This window comes from Furipterus horrens, unplaced genomic scaffold (genome assembly GCF_987537825.1).
Source record: "Furipterus horrens unplaced genomic scaffold, mFurHor1.1.pri manual_scaffold_6, whole genome shotgun sequence".
Classification (NCBI taxonomy): Eukaryota; Metazoa; Chordata; class Mammalia; order Chiroptera; family Furipteridae; genus Furipterus; species Furipterus horrens.
The window spans coordinates 70,276,205-70,297,637 of NW_028327176.1; the positions used below are offsets into that span (position 1 = coordinate 70,276,205).

The 21,433-nt window shown below is 47.2% G+C and overlaps 1 long non-coding RNA gene across 2 annotated transcripts in view; it reads left to right on the plus strand.

The window, feature by feature from the left end:
* The first annotated feature begins 4,909 nt into the window (after positions 1–4,909).
* LOC150006454 (uncharacterized) overlaps positions 4,910–21,433 on the plus strand; it is a 58,623-nt gene continuing 42,099 nt past the window's right edge. The window contains exons 1-2 of one of the 2 annotated variants that reach the window (XR_016511946.1): positions 4,910–5,040; positions 5,184–5,284. This is a non-coding gene — a long non-coding RNA (uncharacterized LOC150006454). Of the gene's footprint in view, positions 5,041–5,087; positions 5,285–21,433 lie in introns of those variants that run through there. The other variant, XR_016511945.1, reaches the window with a different exon arrangement.

Genomic DNA, 21,433 nt, shown 5'->3' on the forward strand with positions numbered 1-21,433 from the left:
TCTAGACTTGCTTCCTTTGTCAACACGCATTCCTCTGGTGAACTCATCCAATTTGTGACTTTACAGATTATATTCCAACCAATTTAAGATGTTCTTAGTTATAAGTGCACTGTTGAATTCAAGTTCCACCAAGGAAGAAAAAATGCTGCCAGTTAGGCTCTTACATCCCATCATTTCAGGTGCAAGTGTCCCTTTGTTCTCAGAGTCTCCAAACGGCTCTGGGTGAATACTGATGCTTCTCTGCCCAACTCCTTGGTCGTAGAGAGCAGGTTCATTCTTTGTCTTCTGTTACCCCTCCATCTCTTTAGCACTCATCCTGTGGGATCCTTACATGTTTTTGAGGAGGTCTTGCTTGGTACTGACTGCCCTGCCATACCGTGGTCAATGGGAGCTTACTCCCTGGGCTGTGCAGCACACAAGCTGCATAACTATGTATTACTACTTGACTTCACCAATTCTTCCAAATTCCCTCCCTCCCTCCCTCCCTCCCTCTCTTCCTTTCCCCTTCCTTCCCTCCCTCCCTTCTCCCCTCCCTCCCTCCCTCCTTCTCTCCCTCCCTCCTTCTCTCCTTTCTTCCTTCCCTCCCTCCCTCCCTCTCCTCCTTCCTCCATCCTTCCCTCCTTCCCTTGTCCCCTCCCTCCCTCCCTCCTTCTCTCCCTCCCTCCCTCCCTCCTTCCTTTCCTCCCTCCTTCCCTTCCTCCTTCCTTCCTTCCCTCCTTCTCTCCCTTCCTCCCTCCCTCCCTTCTTTCCTTCCTTCCTTCCTTCCTTCCTTCCTTCCTTCCTTCCTTCCTTCCTTCCTTCCTTTCTCCCTCCCTTCCTTCTTTCCTTACTTCCTTTCTTTCTTGCTTCCTTCCTTCCTTTTCTAGACTTCTGAAGCTTGAAAGCAAGAATGAGTATCCTTAGTTCTCTGCATTCTTTCCTGTTATCCCTGGGCAAAGGCCTCCTGAACACACCCCCATGGCAGGAAGGGGCCATGTTTGACCGAAATAGGCTTGGGAGCCCACCCTAGGAGCAGCCAGAGTGGCAAGGGGTGGCATTTCTTTGTTTTGCTTCACTCCACCAAAATTCTCCCTGGATGCAGGGTAGAGTCCATCCCAACCAAATGTCATGGCTGCTACTAGGAGGGAGAGGCTGGAAGCCATGTGGGGCACGGGAAGGTCTGCTCCACAGGGACACAGGCAGGAAGGGTGTTTGCAGACAGAGGAATCTGAGTCTGGACTTAGGCCCGTAGACAGGAGGAGGTTAAGGATGTTGGAGGAAAAGATTCTGTATTTGATTAGGAGCAAAATCTTGGAAAGCAGTGAGGCGAAAAGAGGGGAGGGGCTGGATCTGACATAGGGCAGGCCCCTTCCCGGAGATAGGGTGGTGAAGAGACCTGTTTTCTTCAGTGAGGAAGGGGCCATTAAGTGTGGTTTCTGATGATGCCCTCATGTCCCCAAGGAGGAGGAGCACTGTTTCTGGGAGCACTGGTGGCGAGTGTAGCTTCCTGGTGCTCTGGGGAACATGCCAATGGGTAATTCTAATTGAATTTTTGAGAATTGTTACCACCTTAAGGGATAGATCACTTCAAGGTTAGATTTTTTATTTATTTCTCAAATAAATAGGAAGTGCCTGCACCTTACACATGCCTGAAGAGTTTAGGAAGATGCATCGTGAAGTAAGGGGATGTGTGCGTAAAAATTTGAAAAAGTCCTTTGTAAAAATCCATGTGGTCTGGTGGTTTGGAATGTGGGCTCTGACGCCAGGCGGCCTGGCGACGCACTGTGGGCTCTGAGGCCTCAGCAGCTTCTGGCCATCCCTGCTCCTTGGGTTCTTTGCTGGCAAGTGGGGGTGAGGTCATACCTTCCTCACAGAGCTATTTTAAGGATCAGAGGTTTAGGAAGCTGTGCATGCTTAGGAGGCTGACTGGCACATATGAAATACTCTTTAAAAAATTTTCTTTATCCTCATCCAAGGATATGTTTATTGATTTTAGAGAAAGAGAGAGACAGAGAGAGGAGGAGAGGGAGGAAGAGAGAAAAGCATTGATGTGAGAGAGGAACATCAATCAGTGCCTCCCATACATGAGCCCCAACCAGGGCTCGAACCTGCAACCCAGGTACATGTCCCAACTGGGGATAGAGCCTGCAACCTTTAGGTGTACAGGACAATGCTCCAACCAATTTAGCCACCTGGCCAGGACTAAAATACTCTTAAATGTGACCCATCCAATGTGTAAGAACCCTATGACATGCTAAAATGTGCTGTCTTCAGACTGTGCACTCTCTTTAGGAGTGAAACTTGTTTATTTTCTTAATTCAATGAAACCTACATTTTTACAGTGCTTTTTCTATTGGCCAAACACCCTGCATATGTTTATAAAGTGTTTCCATGTTTAAAATGTCATTATTATTTCCTTTCTAGTGGAACATGCAGGAGTGAGCCAGCTTATAGTGAATGGACTCTAGAACATTCCACATTAAGTCCCAGGGCTATCAATATATTGGGACCAGCCTCCTCCCCCTCCCACTAATGCCCTCTCCCACTCCTGGCCCCAAAAGAGAAGAGCTCTGTGTACATGGTCAGTCTGGATTCAGACACAGTATTCAGTATGACACTGTGTCGGGGGGACTCAGTTCCACTGACCGTCCACAGTGGTGGCTCACATGGCCACTTTGGAAGGATGCCCAGTTTCATGCCTCGGGCCTTGCCCTGGAATGTTCTGGAAGACTCCTTGTAACAGCACTGCTGTGGAAGAAACCACTGATAAAGTGATGACGCCTCTGGCAGGGTGCTTCCAGCAGGAGGGTGTGGCTGCTACTTGGAGCCTACATTCCCCAGCTATTTCAAATTTAAAAAATTCATTCTTAGTGGTTTTAATTAATATTTTTTCAGTTCCTCCAGAGATTAATAAATTGACAGTTCAAGTCTTCATAAATAAAGGCTGGCTTTGCACACACTGCGCTCCTGGCACCACACATGCCTCCCGGGGCCCTGCTGGACGCCACTGCCTGGCATGTGTCCCTCAGGGGCTGCTCTGGGAGCTGCAGCCCCACCCTGCTCCCACTTTTCCCTAAAGAAAACACACTGCAATTCATTGCACAACAAAAATATGTCTAAATTCCAGAAAACCAATAGGTTCTCTACTCTACTGAAAACAAAACAAAACAAAACCCAATTGCAAGAAATAAGAATATTTGGCCGTTTGATTGACACAGTACAACTTTCACAGGGGACCCAAATCCCTTGGTATTTATCGTCTTACAGTAAATGCCCTGATTTTCCTATTACAAGAACTGAGATATGGAATAATAAGCAAGTATTGTTCCTTACAATGAACCCAGCTATAGGTGGAAACTGTCTGCTGACCACTCGAAGGGGAGGACCACTGTACAGAGACGTGTATGCCTGGTCTTCTGGCCCCCTGCAAGATGTCACTTCCTTATTTGCTGTCTGTGCTGTGAGGGTGTCAGAGTATGGCCCACACAGCAGCAAGCACTGAGTCAAGAGATGAATGGGATGTTCACCCATGTGAACATTCCTCCAAAAACCTTGGTTGGCCTGATGTAACCACAGCTGCCTTTCTGGCTCCTCAGAGGCTACTGAGCTTCCAGGGATGGTTCTCATAATTAAAAAATGCGGGAAGTGGTGGGTGGCTGTCCCACCTGGGATCCTTATACAGAAAACTGGGAGGCAGGGGCTATTCTGTTCGCATGTAATTGTTCATCAACAATGTTTGAAAGTTCGATTGTTATACCCTTCAATAATCAAATCTGACATATTCTTAAAGCCTGGAAGATGGATAGAAAATATTTTGCAGGTCACTTAGTCCTGGAAACAGGGCACACACCCCTCTAATAAACAGCTGTGAACCCTGAGAAAAAAAATACCTAATAAAAGCAGCTGCTGGTGGCTAACTGGGCTCAAATTCAAAAACAGCCTAGCAGCCATTTCTAAACAGGGGTCTTTCATGCAAACCACACTTCAGAGAGAAGTCTGTGCTGAACTTCCTACCTGCCCTGTGATCCTGTCCTCTGAACCAGCCCTTTATAAAAGAGTTCTTGTAATCCTATTAGAAACCAATAAGGCAGAGACTTTCCCCATCCGATTGGATCTGTGCAGCCATATCCCTATCAGCATCTTCACTGACTAGTTAGAGCTGCTTTATTCTGACCAATCAGGATGGTGCTTTTTGGACCAATCAAATTCTGAGGCTTTGAAATCCTCATTTGCATTAGGATGGACTAATCAGGGACCAGGGGTAGGGACTTCTCTCTATATAAGTCAGCTATGCTCTGGCTTAGACAGCACACTTTCCCCTTCCACCAAAGACTGAAGACTTGTTTCCCTGTGGTGGACCAAGCGCAGGAGAGCAGCCTGGACTGAGGGCTGCCTACCCTGAGGGCCACCTCACAGCTGTGCTGCTTCATAACTGAGCTACAACATTATTGAGCTGTTCCACAGCTGTGCTGTATCACAGTTGACATGTTTGCACTGAATAAACTTCCTTCTTCACTGCACCCCAAACTGAAATTCCTATTGGCTTTGAATTGGCACCAACAACCGTCCGTTGAAGCAGCTTTGAAGAGAGCATGATTTTTAGATTCCACCATTTATTGCATCAGAGGAAGATATGCAGAAGAAAACACAGACTGATATAAATGTTACCAGGGCAAAGCAAACCCAGCCTCCTTAAAGAGTAAGACAGTGTTCCATTCCTCTCCCTTCCCTGTGATGCCTTGAGAAGAGCCAGCGTTTCGTACAGGAGCTTTGTGACATATTACAAAATTTCAGTGTACGTTTGAAATTCAAATGCACATGAGATTTGTGATGTTATATTTCAGTTGTTCTCAACTGTCCCAAATTAAGCCTTTCCCCTGGGGCCACATGTGAGGTCATGGGTCTCTCTGCCAGGGCCAAGAAGGCTGTCCTTCCAGGAAGGGCTGCACAGACCCTGGGAACCGACCAGCCATCTCGCAAGAATGAAGAGAATGTCGGGAGAGGAAGTGGTGGCTGTGAGTCAGCATGAGTCATCTCGTCCCAGTGAGAATGAAGACTGAGGTGTGTGCCTCTTTCTTTCTTTTTTTCTTTTCTTTTCTTTCTTCTTCTTTTTTTTTTTTTTTTTTTTTTTTTTTGGTCTTTATTGTACAGACGTCATTGGGAATGGATGGAAATAAGTCACTATATGGTCGTTGCTTTTTAAGTTTCAAGGAGATATTCCAAGCAGGCTGTGTCTGAGCCAGTGTCTGTCTCCAGATCGTCCCTGCACTGTCCCTGGGAAGGTGGAGCCATCAGCGTCTCCCTGGTGAGTATGCTTCTGTCGTTTTTAATGATCACTTCTGCAGTTTGCCTCAGAGTCTCCATTGTGTCAAAGCTGTTGTGTTTGGAGTGAACACTGTGTTTTGTTCAAACTCTGAGGAGCCATCGTTTTTAGAGAAGTGGCTGCCTGCATCCCTACCCCCAGAGCTACTGGATTTTAGCCTGGCTGTCTGGGGAAGTTTCTGAGTTGGTAATTGTGAGAATGTAGACGCTTGTGATGTACTAGTTCGTCTTGGCAGAGGCAGTGATGCTTGCCTGGAAAGAAAGCTGCCGGAGACTCCTATCCGAAGCCACAGTGAAGCGCAGCGGTGGAGGTGGGGACCTGTGCTGGCCCAGGGCTGCTGAGGTTGGGCTTCCGTCTCTTGAGCTGGAGGAAACAGCCCTGAGCAATTTCTGGCCACATGGTCTGAGCTGCCCAGTTTTAGAGCAGGAAATGCAATGGGGAGGAAGAATTTTGGCTTCCCTCTCTAAAGGCATATGAATGACTCCAGAAACTTACTGCATGTCTCTTCCTTTCCCTTAACATTGAATGTTACAAGCTATGCTGGAATCAAAGAAAAAGTGCCAGGGTGGGGGCTGGAGCAGCGGTGAGGACAAGGTAGCTGAGTTGTGGAGGCCTGAGGTGACCTTGGTATGTGTTACTATTCTGATTAGGCTTTGCTTTACTGTCAAGTAAAATACAGGAAATTTTTTTTAAAAAACATCGTTCTACTTACTGTAAATGAAACGGTTAAAATGTCATAAAGACCTTATGATAAACATTTTTTGAATTTGCTTAAAAAGCTGCACATCGGTAAGCAGAGTATGACAGAGCTTTTTCAATACAGTCATTTGAGTGCGTGGGCTTCCTGGGTTAATAATGAGTCAGCACCCAATTTCTAAAATTGGAGCAGCTAAGAGAAGGTTTGATCAGCTCCCAGCACTGAACACCGGCTGGCTGCCCCCTCTAGGAGGATTTGGTTCTTTGGTTAGAATCAACTAAAGATGCTTCACCTGTTTGGTTCCAGCTCTTTGGTGAGCCACTGAGAGGCCCCTTTGCTAAAGGGTTCCCATGCCAGGGCCAGCTCCTTTAGCTGATGTGGTGATTTTTAGGCTGAGTATACAGTTTTTTAAATAAAAAATGCAGAGCTTATGGTGGGCTGGTGTCCTGTGACGTCACACCCACTGAGGGACCAAGTGGGGAGGGGCTCATGGCTTGAGCTGGCATTCTGCACGTGCATGCAGGGTGGGAGGAGTGCCCATTTGAAATCAGAGAACAGCATTACTTTCCTCAGACCTTACTCTTCATATCTATAAAGTGAGAGAAGTGTTAAGAAAATGAAAAATGAAATACGATAAAACAGCCAGGGTTGCAGGAAGGCAGCTCGAGGGCCAAGGGCAGTCCTGTTTGAATGCACTTCTCATCGCATTTGGCTGCGCCTGCCCAGGACTGGGTTTTTGTGCTTGGCTGCCTGTGGCTGTGGACATGCCTGCCTCAGAGGACTGCAGGAGGACTCAGAGAGTTGGCAGCTGCTGAGTGCGTGCCGGGGTCCTGGCACAGACGGGCTCCCAGCAATGTCAGCTCTGCCACCTTTTGCTTGGACCTAGTCCCTGAAGGCTTTGGGCTTTTGGCCTCTCATTTGGCGCCATGACTTTTCAGGCAGGATCCTGCCACCACAGTGTAGCCAGTGGTTGTTCCAAAAGCTGAGAGTCATGGCCACAGCCATACCGGTGTCAACTCGGGGCCTCAACAAGGCAGACTCTGTGGATTTCCTAAGTGGGAGACCAGCCCAGCCTCTCTCTTGGTGAATAGTCCTCAAAGTACTCAGAGAGAGGTCATCTTCATGGAGAGGAGAGCCGGTGGCTGCCTTCCTGAGATGGTGCCTCAGCGCTTCCCACACAAGCACTTCCTCTTGTCCCCATTTCAGAGATCACCAGGTGTTGGTGTCTTTTGTTGCCCAGGTCCCATGTCTTCAGATTCTTCCTGATAAGTGCTGTTGGGCAGTGGCTTGAGGAGGCTGATTTTATCCTAGACATTGAGTGTCTTCTTTCATGTAGAATTTGGGCAGTTGTTTGGAGGCTGGGAACTGACTGGCCTCTTAACCATGAGAAAGGAGCCTGCAGTAAACTGATATTATCACTTCTGTAATCAGGAGAATGAGTTATTTTAAAAGGCCTGAAATGAGGTCACAATCATGTCTGAAAAGAGAGCATTTATTAATATAATCTGCTCTGTCATTTTTCCAACTACTGTCCTGATTCTGAGTGTGGAGGGGCAGTGAGGAAAGAGGGAGGCATCCTTTGAGAGAAACTGAGCAGATACTTATCACAACATCTCTGCAAAAAGAAAATGCTGACAATTTGATGACATTTGGAAGTTGCTCAGAGCCCTGTTGTCAGGTGCCCTCAGCCTGGGGGCTGGCTTATGGCTTGCTGGCTGTCTTTACCCTATCCTCACCAACACCTTACCTGGGCTCTCCTAACTTCCTGCTGGCAGGTTTCCATGGTAGCCAACAGGTGTCTACACCATTGGCTGCCATGTGGTGAGCTCACCTTCATGTTGAGTAAATTACTTAACTTCTTGGCATTCCATTTTCTTCATAGTGAAATATGAATGGTAATAGTACCTGCCTCATGAATTCTTATAAAGATCAGTGATGATAGCTTAGCATATGAGTTATTGGAGGCTCAATAGCTGTGAGATATACATTCACTGATTCAGAAATATAACAGATGCCTTTGTACCTCTACCTAGGCTCTGCCCTCCTGGCATTCATAGGAATCAGTTCTCATGCCCCTGACATGAGAGCCTTTTGTGTCATCAATTCTATGGCATGTTCTGCCTTTGCAAGACAGTTACTGATTAGGTAAATGGGAAGTGCTTCTTGGCTCTCTTTAGGAAAACCTGGGGTTCTAGATATCAGGGTAGTCATCACCAACACATCATAATGATCACCATCATCATCACAATCATCATCATTATCACTACCATCACCATCACCACCACCACCACCACCACCATCATCATTATCATCACTGTCACCATCATCACCATCATTATTATAACCCTCACCGTCATCACTGCTGTCAGCGATATCCTTACAATAAGAATAGCTTCCATTTATTCAGCCCAACTGTATGATAGTAACTTTTTATGACTACCTTTATCTCCCAACGTATACACACACACACACACATACACACACACACACACCCCTCGGTGAGAGGAAGGATGGCTGGTTACTCAACTCACTTGAGGTTCAAGATTCCCAGGTAAGTAAATGTATCAGGCTGAGCAGCTTCTTCAAAGATGCACAGTGTGTGTGTGTGGGGGGGGGCGCTCACCCTCATCAGGAGAGGAGAGCCAGGAGAAGCAGGGGACCAAGAGAGTTCTGTGTGTGATTCAACAGACTGAGGCCATGGGCCAAAGAAGTCCAGGACCACCAGCCTCAGGCTTGCCCCCAGGGTGGAAGCAGCTGGATTCTGTACTCACACTTCCTTTCGAAGCCAGCTACAGTCAACTTCTGGTTACTTGAAAATCATCACAGTTCATGGAGCTGACTCATATTAAAAATATTAAGCAAGACACACTTAAAACTAAAGCCACAGTGCACATAACATGGCCTTTCCTCGTCAGCTCTGAAGATAATTCATGACCATGCAGTGCATTGGAGCCAAACCATCATACTCATTCTGGAAAGGGAAGGTATCCAGTGCTTTATGCATCTCCTTTCCGAGACTTTAGGTTTGGAGTGCCAAATCTTGGCTGTCATGTGTTGGGCAGTTGTTACTGGTGCTCATATGTGGGAAGTTTTTCGCCTGTGCCACAATCCAAAGGCTCCTCTCTGCCCACAGTGCCATGGGTGAGCATGGCGTGCTTGGCCCAGGGCTGCGGGGTGGGATTGGACTCCTCATAGGTGCAGGAGAGTTCTGTTTAGACCACAGAATTCAGGAAAGGGAAAGTCAGCATAGATCAGAAGGAAGTTGGGCACCCAGGGTGGAGGAGCTGGCAGCAGGTTTAGCTGGTCTCAGAGGATGTCTCTGATTTTTTTTTTTTAAATGGGTGTTATTGCATCTTGTATAATTGGAAAAACTAATGGCTATGGCAAATCTCATCTATTGTGGTTTTCCTGCTTATCTCTTGCTTTCAGAATTGATTACCCTGCAGGTGAGGGCTTCTGCTATAGACTTCTAGCTCTTCTCCCCACCCTGTCCTTTCAAAATTTTATCACACTTAAAATATTAGGATTTTTAATGGGGGCAGGAATGTATCATTTTAGTTGTTCTCAGTGGATACACTTCTTACAGAATGTGAGAAGAATGGAGCCATAATTCAGCTAGATACAAATAAAAGCTTTACAAAATGGCAATGGTTCCAACAAGTGTCAGGCTTACTTTCTGTCAGATAGAAAAAGATAGGAGGCAGGCTGTTCAGGGTGAGAGTCAGCAGGCAGTTCGTTCACCCATCTCACTGCTCTGTCATCTTAGCATTGGCTTCCTTCCTTAAAGTTGTCTTATGGTTTCAAGAATGCTGCTGGAGCTGTAGCCATCACCACAGCATTCCATACAGGAGTAAAGAGGAAAGGAAGGTGGGGGTGGGGACAAAAGGTTAAGTATTCTGGATGTCAGGCTCCTTTAAAGAGCTTTCCTAGAATCCTCAAGTAAGCCTTTCAGCCTTCATTTTTCATTGACCACCCTATCTGTAAAGGCTGAGAAATGTCATTTTTTAACTGGGCACATTCCTGCCCCTGACAACACAGGGGTTGTTGACAACACAGAAGCAGAGGAAAATGGATATAGGATGGGCAACAAGCAGTCTCCATGACAGAATGCTACTGAAGACAAGTAGATTCTCAGTCCTGTTAATAGACTCAGGATCCGGTCACTTAGCCTCTCTGACCGGGGTCTACTCTGTGAAAGGCCTACATTGCTCTCACTAGAAGTATCAGGAGGGGTATAGAGATTGTACCCCTGGCTTCAACAGCTTTGAACAAACTTGGAGGAGGGCATTCAAAGGACAGAAATCATTGTTTGCTTTTTATGGTACATCTGAACAGGATATCTTTTCATTCATGTCTTTTGCAAATATTTGTCATTTATTCAATAAAATAATGATCATTCGAACACTGCTTTGTTTATTGAGTGCTTACTTGGTGCCAGACACTGTTTTTTGGGTGCTTTGCAAGAATGACCTCATTCAGTCCTCACAGAACTGTGTGTGGCAATTGGCGTTGTCATCCTCAGCATCCAGACACAGAGGGGTTAAGGGAGACTTGAGTGTCACACTGTTAGCAAGTGGAAGACTTGGCTTGGAACCCAGCAGTCTGGTTCTTTGCCCCAGGGATGTGGTGAGCTGGCAGACAAGGTCTCTTCTATTTATGTCTTTCTGGTGAAATAGATGTAAACCCTTTACTGTCAGGCTGTTTTAAGAGTCCCAGGAGATGGGCACAGGGAGGTGGAGCTGCTTCACCCCCTGAGCACCTCCAGCCTTGAAGAACTACATTACAGAATCAAGTTCAAGCTGAGCACTCTCCCCAGAGGACACACCAGGAATCTCAGCGATGTCCGGGCTCAGGACTCACCTCTGCTCGCAGCCAGCTCCTGAGGATGCCCTTGCTCAAATTAGGACCACGCCCTTCCAGTCCCAGGCGCAGCCAGGAAACTGTCCCAGCCCGGCTTCAAAGGCGTGGTGCTGGTCCAGCCAAGGGCAGAGTAGCTGAAGTAGAAGGGGCTCAGCTTTAAGGAGCACGGTTTATTCATACACTTCAAGCTGATCAAAGGCCAAAGAAGGTGGAGCTGCACAACCTCTGCCCTGTATCCTCATTACCTGGTGGCACAATGAGGACCATGGAGACGCATGAGGATAGCATGGATTTGTCTGCTGTTATCTCACCTGGGACCGAGTCCCCTCCTGTGTTCTCCTTGCTCTGTACCATCTCAAGGCCTTGCTTCACTCTTCCATCTTCCAGCTTCTTTATAGACAAGATGGCTAATGGGTTACTGGGGAGTCTAGGAAAGCTCCTTAAAGGAGCCTGACATTTAAGATACTTAACCTTTCGCCCCTGCTTCCCTCCTTCCTCTTGTGTGGAATGCAGAGGCAATGGCTGGAGCTCCAGAAGCCTTATTGAAACCATAAGACATCTTGGAGGAAGGAAGCCAGTGGTAAGGACAGCAGAGAGGGAAGAAGGTCACAGGCCTTGGAAGCCAGGTTCTTTGCCTGGAGATGTGACTATTTTTGGAGTGGGTTTACCTGAATGATGCAGAAGTGGGAAAAATCACTGCTGAAATTCAACCTGTAGGTCAACTAGAAGGGTGTGTTGGGGTGTTGGGGTCTCTTCCATGTGGAGCTACTTTTCCTGTCTCTGGTATAATGGGCACAGGCTCAGAGCTGCAGTGACTTCCACGGACCCCAGGTGCTTTTGCCTTCGTGGCCCCTTCCTCATGAAAAATCATTATGACTCTTTTAGTTTAAAAGTGAATGTCATCCAGAGCAGATTCATTATTATATACTCATTTTCATTACATTCAGGGTTTTCTTCTGATTTTAAAATAAGCTAAAATGTTGTATTTTAAGAGTATTATGGGCCCCAGACAGTGTCCTCTTTGTGCCCAAATGCAGAGGTCAGCCCTGGGAAGGCCAGAGCAACCACAGACGGGCCTGGTCACATAAGTGCTGGCTGGCCCCTGGAGGGGCAGCCTCTCAGCTGTGGGTTCAGGACTCTGCTCCTGGCCACTCCCGGGAGCAGTGCCGTGCTCCAGTTCTGTGATGAAGCCACTGCTGGAGCCGAGCCACAGCTCAGCCTGCTCCCCACCACATGGCGAGCTGCTCAGCACCTGCTGGCCTCAGTCTCCTAATCAAGAAATAGGAATATAGGAGGAATTACCACAGAGGGCTGTTTTGAGGATGAAGGGAGTTACTGCATGAAAAATTCTTAGAAAAGTGTCATACATCATGGGTATTCAATAGTATTAGCAGTTGTTATGGAACTGATGCCTTTTTGCCATTTCTTTCCGACTGCAGTAGCCTTTCTGTGGGCCCCTAATGCTCCCCACCCCCACCCAAGCAGCGACCCATGCACTGCATCATTAGCCTCAGAGCAATTCCACAGTCCTGCCTCTGTGGTTCATTTCCTGCAGGTGCAGGGACAGCATTAGCTGCAGAGCCCTGGACAGCTGGCCAAAGAGGTTCAGTTGTTCTTTCATTCACTCATTCTTCAACAGTTGTTACTAAGACCTATGGAGGCAGCTGCTAAGCGAGTGTGGGTGTGAGAAGGCTGTTGGAAGAGGGGTGCGGGCAGTGTGGGGCAGGACCTCTTGGTCTGGGTGGGCTCCAGCTTCCTCTGATGAAAAGACACTGGAGCAGAGATCTGACAGGAGTAGGTTTATGCATTTGCTTTGTTTTTCCTGAAAGGAGAGGACAGCTAGCACAGAGTTGTGCCTCCTCTGGCTATCTGTGTGTCCACAAGCGAGTCACCAAGACTCTCTGATCCTCTGTACAGCATAGGTGAGGTGACCCGCAATGGCAGCTGCCCAACAGCCCACTCTGGGTTGGAAGGCACTGCTTCCACAGCAGTCCCTCTCCACGAGCCCCCAAAGAGCCATCTAATCTTTGTTTAACCCCTTCTCTCCTGCCAGAGACAGCACAGGAAAGCCCCTACTGAGATGTTCTATAAATAATCCAGCCAGTTTTCTGGCACTTGCTCATTTTGGACCCAGCTCTGCCCCACAAAGTCACTTAGTCATGGCCATGACAATAATTATGGTCGTAATTCAACACATTTAGCAACATTCATTGAGCCATTATTCTGTCCCCAAACTGCTGAAATACAACATGAGCCCAGGCTTCATCCACACTAGAGCCCTTCCAACTGTGTGGTTGTCTCCTCTTGTGTTTAAGCCTTTGCTGCTTCCCGTTCCTGAAAGAGGCAGCGTGTGGCAAGGTGACCAACAGCCTTCACCCTGTGCTGCCCTCTTTGGCACAAATGGGAGATTTCTGATGTCCCTATTCACATGAACAGTGACCTCTCTTGTACTGAACACTAGGCTGAGGTTTTGGCCTACACACCCATCAGTGGACCCTCACCGTACTCAGTCAGGCTCTTTGTGGAGAGACATGTGCAAAGTGACATCTCTCCCATTTTGCACTTGAGCAAACTTTTTGCTTATTTTTAAAAAAATTTTTTAACCCAAGTAGAACTTCACATTATTTTTAGTTTCATCTTCTAGATTTGGCCCATATATTCTCTAATATAACATGTGAAGCATCACAGCATCTGCAAGTCAGAGAGATACCCCTTCTACGTCTTTGCCCGAAGAGCCGTGGATTGGTGCAAACTGAGAGCAGAGGCCTGTGGCCCTCCACTGGCAATTGTCTCCAAGGCTGCCAGCATCCAACGTGTCAGGACAGCTCATTATGTAGGAGCAGCTCACTTTGCTATTTAGGTTTCACTGATGTGGATGAAAGGACAAAAAAATGCATCATACAATCAAATGTGTGCTGGGATCCCCTAGATGAATGGGGCGGGTAATGATGAGTCAGAATCAGCCAGATTTCTGATGGTTAGCAATCCTGTCTCTCGCCCCCCATCCTCAAGTGCGAAGAGCTTCTGGCAGACTAGCCAACCCTTGGGCAGCAAGTAATTAGGTGCCAGCTGCAGGTTACCTTACATCTAGAGCATTTGAAGACTCTGTTGTCCACGATTGTTGTTCTGGTTGTTTATACACAGTCACATTCTTGAGTTTGTGGGTTCAGTGCATTTCATTCACCTCAGATATGCTTTTCAAGCTGGCGCCACTGAGCTGGGCCTGACAGATGGGTGGCTGTCTCTGTGTGGCGGTTCCTTTGAAGTCCCCAGAAGTGCCTGCTCTGCAGAGGAGAGAGGTGAGAAGCAGAATGAGTGCAGACTGCCACCCAGCCGCAGCTGCCAAGAGGTGACTGCAAGCCAGGAGGCTCTCAGTCACTGTCTCTCCCTCCAGAGTGAGTGTCACCTTCTCTGTGTTCACTGGCTGAGTTCATTGCAGGGCGTACTTGCGCAGAACAGTATTGGTCACTCAAGGACCATTGGCTATCTACCCTAGTCCTAACCCTGCCTTTAAGGTTGTGCAGCTTCCTCTCAGCTTGTCCCCACCTCTACCTGCCCTCCGGTTGGCAAAAAATTATTAGGATCTTTCAACTCCCATTTTTACCATTCTCTGTGAAAATAGATAGTCATGAACTTCTTACTAAAATAGAAATTTTTGCCCTAGTCAGAGGGGTTGGTTGTTGGAGCATTGTCCCATACACCAAAGGGCTGCAGGTTCAATCCCCTGTCAAGGTTGTGGGTTCAATTCTTGGTCAGGGTATGTACTTGAGGCAACCAATCAATGTTTCTTTCTCTCATCAATGTTTCTCTCTCTCTCTCTCTCTCTCAAAATCAGTAAGAATGTCTTCAGGTGAGAATTTAAAATAAACAAATAAATAAATAACATGGAAGTTGTTCTCCATATTTCAGAAAATGGAATGTTCCAGAATTATTTGAGCAAACTGATTAAACAGATGATTGCAATTACTCCCTGCTATGCTGGTGGAAAACAGAGGCCGCTGGTTCTCACAGGGACATTTTAATTTATATCTTCTGCTTGTCTTAGGGGAGATTAACTATGCTGCCTAAAATACAAGTAGTGAACCTATTTCATTTTGAAAATGCTCCGGGTGAGTGTAGGGATGAATTTAATACTTATGGGGGCTTCTTAAGGGCCAGGCGTGTGCTGGCTGCTTTGCCTGTGTTAACGGGTTTAACCCCATCTTCTCCCGATGAGGGCTAGTGGGAACAGCCTGGGTTGCAGATGAGCCGTCTGAGGTTCTGCAGAGTGGAGTGTGCATAGCTCAGGGCAGAGCTAGAATTGCCACTCTCATCCCAAACATCATGGTCTGCAGGGCGCTGAACTTCTAGCCTTGTGGATTGGATTTTATTTTCCAAGAGCACACGGAGATGAAAGCCTTTAGGATCATCAAGTCTGTGGCTTCCAAGGGAAGACAACCTTTTCTGCAGCTCTGTGGAGCAGCTAGATGTCCCACGGCCTCAGGGACTCTCGCTGGGAGCTCTGCAGTCAGTAGTGGGAGCACCCCACCATGGGCACCTTGAGGCGGCCACCTGGGAGGGGTGTATCTCAGGTGGTGGTGACCTCAGCCAGTGCCTTGGAGATGAGCTCACAGAAGGTCTCTTTTAATCCATACATGTGGTGAATAGGGAATGGAGTTTCTAGTCTTCACTCATTTATTTTGAGTAAGGTTCAAAAACGAAACTATATGTAAAGATGTCCAGTGAAAAGCACACACTGCCACCGTCTCCCACCCAGTTCCCACTGACCACCCTCCGTAACCCTTCATTTCATAGGTATCTGTCCAGAGTTTCTTTATGTTAATAGTTAAGTGAAACTTCATATTTTCTTTTTTCCTATTTTCCACAGAAATAGGACAGAGGCAGCTTGGAGGTCCTGGGTGCCTGAATAGCTCTGCTGAGGCACAACAGACCGTGGCTCTCTTCCCTGGACAGTGGCCTGGGGCCTCCCTGACAGGCCATCCCAGTGAGGAGCGTTTTACTCAGCAGCAGGGCTTGGAGCTGTGTGCAATTCCACACTTTTAACAACCTTCGATTTAACTCTTTCTAGCACAGACATTAACAGTGATGGAGAAGGAAGCCAACAGCCTGTGTTTATTAAGATGGCAACTTATTTCAGGGGAATGAGTTTTCGGGACAGGCAGGCAGAGGAAATGACAAAGAAAGTGAGTGGGAGTCCAGACTTTGTGAGTCATCATTCAGGCCTCTCTTTGTGTTATGGGGTGAATTGCATCTCCCCAAAATGTATATGTTGAAGTCCTACCCCTGATAACAATTCAGAATGAGACCTTACTTGGAAATAGTGTCATTGTAGATGTAATTAGTTAAGATGAGGTCCTACTGGAGTAGGGTGGCTCCTATTCCAATATGATCTGTCCTGTCAAGAACGGGACATTTGGACACAGTTGCGCACACAGGGCGACACCATGTGAGGACCAGAGTGATGCTGCCCCAGCTAAGGAACCACCAGAAGCCAGGTGGAAGCCTGGAGCAGATTTTTCAGAGGGAACATGGCCTTGAGACACCTTAATCTCAGGCTTCTTGCCTTCAGAACATTTCTGTGCCTCGAGGCCCATGCATGGGGCTCTCTTACTGTGACTCTGGGAGACGAACACAGTGAGCACCTTTCCCGACACTGTAGAATTCCAACCCCACCACCACCACCACATACCAGTCCAGCTCAGCACAGACTGTCTACCCAGGGGATATCTGTGAACCATGGATGAGTGATCAACCTATATGCAGAAAATCTTTTTTTAAATTTATTTATGGGAATAAAATGCTCTCCTTTTAACTTCCCCTGAACTGCAGAAACACAGGAGTTCAAAAACAAAATTTGATCTTTACATTTGCTTTGGGGGGAAAGAAAAGGAAAGGGAAAAACCCTGCTTCATCTTTGTCTGTGATAGGATCCTGCCCCGCCTCAGTCCCACTGCAGGGCCCTTGGGGCTTACCGCTGGGTGGCGGCTGAGCCGTGGCCTCATGTGAGGAGAGCCATCTAACCTCACACCGAGAACCTCACGACGGTTGGAACTTTCACCACAGCGTCCATTTCCTCTCCCTTCCCTTCCTCCCGTGTTCACTCCATAGGATGGTTACAGAGCCTGCAGAGGCTCCGCCACGTGGCCAGGAGGTCACATTTTCAGCAGGGACTTTTCGCAGAGCTTCCTGGTTATTGAACAAAGGTAACTTCAAGCCTACTGCACATGCGGGGTCAAGCAGCACATCAGAAAAACAGGAACTGTTAATTCATGAGAACTTAAAGAAAAAAGGACTTTAAAGAACTGAAAAGTTGCCACATTATAGTGAAAGAAGGTCAGGTTTGGGAAATTACAAAAATGAGCGGTTTTCACGCTGAAAACCTGGCGGAGTCAGTGGAGTCAGTTACACAAGATGTAACCACACACAAACACGGGCATTTCTTATAACACAAGGGCATTTACAGTCAAGAAGCCACTCTCAGAGTATTTCATGGAAAGTTATTTTAGTAACAAGGGTCACCTTCAGCAATGACTCTTCATCAAGAGAGTGAAACCTGACTTCAAAGTCAGGAGCAGAGGAGCCCAGACTCCCCACTGAGCGCCTGGCAATTGGGGCCCACATGCTCAGTCTCACATGGGTAGGGGAGCAACCGCAGCGGAAGATACCTTGGAACTGGGCAGGGGACACATCCATTATTAGGGACCCCAACAGCCAGCTTTTAAATGTTTAAATTGTTTCCTTATCATGAAATTCAGGGCATTATATGAAACAAGGCAAAAACCGCATATAAAAAATGTTATGTCTGTGAGATGTGAATGTCTTGTTTCCTTAAGGCAGCGGTTCTCAACCTGTGGGTCACGACCCTTTTGGGGGTCAAACGACCTTTTCACAGGGGTCGCCTAAGACCATCGGAAAACACATATATAATTACACGTTGTTTTTGTGATTCAGAGAAGGAAAACTCTGACTCCAAAAAACCTCCGCTGCCTTGCGGCATACCTCTTCAGGGGAAAGGCTAAGGGAGTAAACCCCGACAGAAAATCCGGAGCCGGAGTCCCTAAGGCGGTTTGACGTTGTAGTCAACACCGGCAACTCCTGCGGCGCACCTGAAGCCAAGCTGTATTGACTCTGTCTTTCCCTTGGACCCTTCAGCTGCGAAGAGAGGGGGGGTCTGCTGCATGGGCAACAGCAGACCCTCCATATCACCCTGCCCAGGCTCTGTAGCTTCAGCTTCCCTGGAGAGGACACTCCAGCGTCATCGCAAGATGTCGATTTAACACGGGAGGAGACAGATACCGTGTCACTCCCGAGTCGGACTGCACAGCCATTCTCGGCGGTGCAGATAGACTCTTAAGAAGCTACACCATCGTCTCTCGAGACGGACGGCTGCCGACGACGACGACGACGTTTTTGTGATTAATCACTATGCTTTAATTATGTTCAATTTGTAACAATGAAAATACATCCTGCATGTCAGGTATTTACATTACAATTCATAACAGTAGCAAAATTATAGTTATGAAGTAGCAACAAAAATAATTTTATGCTTGGGGGTCACCACAACATGAGGAACTGTATTCAGGGGTCACGGCATTAGGAAGGTTGAGAACCACTGCCTTAAGGTAATATCTGAAGAAAACATTTGTGTGCCGGGTGGAAGGTATCCCGAGGGTGGAGGTGCTGGGTGAAGGCCCCAGAACAGAGAAAGGGCTTGCTGGGGCCATGGTGTCAGGTGGGGGACTTTAGGAGAGCAAGCTAGGAAGAAAATGATGCCCATATTCCTACTGCTAGTGCACCTGCTGTTCCATTCAGGCTTATCTCCTTCAGGCCTTTCCTCTGTATTTATTTAATAATTGCATAAGCAATAACATAATTACTCTTTAAAATTCAGAACAGTACAGTTCCTTGGAAACCTTTGCTCATTTCTTTGTTGTTGCCTCCCTTTGCAGTCACTCACAACTGTCTCTCTTCAGAAGGGCTCTCCCTAAATTGTAGCTGTGTATTGAAAAGAAATGAAAGGATTAAACCCAGCTTTCAGAACATTTTATTTCAAAAACAAATATATAAACTATCAGATTGTTCCAGGTAGAGTTTGTTTAAAGGAGGTTTGTGGCCTATTAAATGTTCTTTTATAAAGTTTCTGCTCATATTCTTTACCAGCTTGCCCTTCTTTCCTTCCTTCCTTCTTTTCTTCCTTCCTTCTTTCTTCCCTCCCTCCCTCCCTTCCTTCCTTTCCTCTTTTTGTTTTTTAATCCTCACTCGGGGATATATTTATTGACTTTAGAGAGAGAGGAAGTGGGGAGAGAGAGAGAGAAACATCGCCATGAGAAACATTGATTAGTTGTCTCCTGAATGTACCCCGACTGGGATGGAACCTGAAACCCAGGTATGTGCACTGACTAGGGAGGATGCTCCAACCAACTTGGCCACCCGGCCAAGGCTCTTTTTTTTGGTTATGATTCTGTAAGAGCTCTTCTAATACTCTGGGTGTTAAATGTTTGATAGAAATGCTGTGAATATTTTCTTTCAGTCTGTTGTTTCATTTTTACTTCTGTTTTTATTGAGTCTTATTTTACAGAAATACTTATTTTATTTATTTATTTTGAAGAAAGTTGGCTTACACCTTTACTGTTTGGGGTACGGGTGCTCAGGAGGTCTTGGTGGTGTGGCAGCTCCCTCTTCACCATCAGGGATCCCCGCTGGACTGGATGGCGCTGGCTCTGCCCAGATCCGTCCACCTGGGCAATACTTGTTCTTCCAGGTCATGTGTAGGATGCTGCACAAGGCCTGGGTGTTCTTGTTGATGTTGGTCTGCACAGAGGGGGTGGCTGGCTTTAGCTGGTCGAATCTCTGCGTCGTGACGACTACCACACGCTTGCTGAGGGCCATGGCTCCATGCCCATCATCTAGCAGTGAATCAGCCCTTTGTATAATAGCTTGTAGCAGAGGGGGTGCAGGCCTTCGGTTACTGGGTTCAGGTGCTATAGTCCCACTTGCTCCTCTTGTTCAGGAAGCTGGGGTGGTTCCGCACCACCACCCAGGGTGCACATGGCAGCAGCTCCTCTTGCTGCAGTGGCGGGAGACTGAAAGACAGCCAGAGAATATTAAACTATTATGTAGTCCAATGTTATTATTTTTCTGACACCTCGGTTTTTGGCTTGCTTAGAAAGTACGCTTCTACTCCTAGAGTACAAAAATGTTCTCACATATTTTTCCTCCTAGTATTTTATAATTTAATTTTTGAGGTTTAGAATACCAATCCCACAGGAATTTATTTTTGTTTATAATTTGAAGGGGGGGGGTGTGTCTCTAAATGGACAGCATTTTTTTCTGGCACCTTTTATTAAGCAGTCCACCTTTTCCTGCTATGAAAATATAGTTTAAGTTTATAAGTTTTATGTTGGAGGAGCTGGAAGAAGTAAAATAAGAAAATTTGGTTGGAATGTAGAGTGAGCAACTTGACCCACATCTGTGTCTTTCAGATGCCCTGTGACTTCAGGGCTGAGAGCTGGCAGGGAGCTCAGAGCTTTTAGAGAACAGGAGATAAAAACAGGAAGGGATCAAGTGGACAGTGGACACAGAGGAGGGACTGCAGAGCCAGGTAGAGAAGGTGTCAGTGCAGAACTAAGGAGGAGCTCAGAACAAGCAGATCCATCCAGAGTCCAGCTAATGGGAAGGCAGATGCCCACACAGAACGCAGGCCAGGTCGGCTGTCTGGGAAGATGCATGAGCCCTGGGAGAGTGAGGCTTGGATGGGTATTGCCTCTTGAGAAACTTTGACCTGAAGTGTGCAAAGTAGGCAGGTGGCCCAGGTAGAAAAAATCCTGATTTTTCTAGAACCCAAACAAACAGATCAATGAAAGTATTTTCAAGAGTAGGAATAAACACAACCTACAGGAAGGAGCCTGACTCCACCAAAGTGTGGAGGCGGAGTCCAGCTTGGTGGTTAGAGGGGCCATCATGTCGGCCAAGGGCTTGGGAGGGTGAAAATTCGGGGAGGGCCCCCAGAGGGCGAGCTTAAGAGCCCTTTCAAAGAAGGCTTTCCAGGGAGCCAGGACTTCTGTCCTACCACCAGGAAGACTTTAGGGTGAGACCACAAAGGCCCCAGCACTCTCCCTCCTGGGTCCGTGGCAGATGTCTACTGGGCCAGCCACATAGGTATCTAACCTGTACAGGTGCGCAGGGTCCTGTGCTCAGAAAGCCTACACATGCGCTGATGCTCTGCTGTCACCATATGGAAATTCCTAATAGCTCTAAACAAGAGCCACACGTGTACATTTTGCACTGGGCTCCCATGTCCTGTGGCTGGGCCTGGATCTCAGGAGCAGCTCCGGCACGTTTCCTAGGAGCCCAGACGTTGTTTGTGGTCCCTGAGCACAAGGCTCCAGGCAGCCCTTGCCAGATGGCAGTGCCAGCAAAAGATGAAGTGCAGTTGCCTTTTGTGACTTGGACCGTTCCCCTGCTTCATGCGTCATGAAATGTAACTTAGAAGCAGCTTAGAGAAATGAAGGGGCAGGAATAGAATCTGTGGTGAAATTCTGTCCCAGTGAAGACATCCAGCCACATGGCTTGCC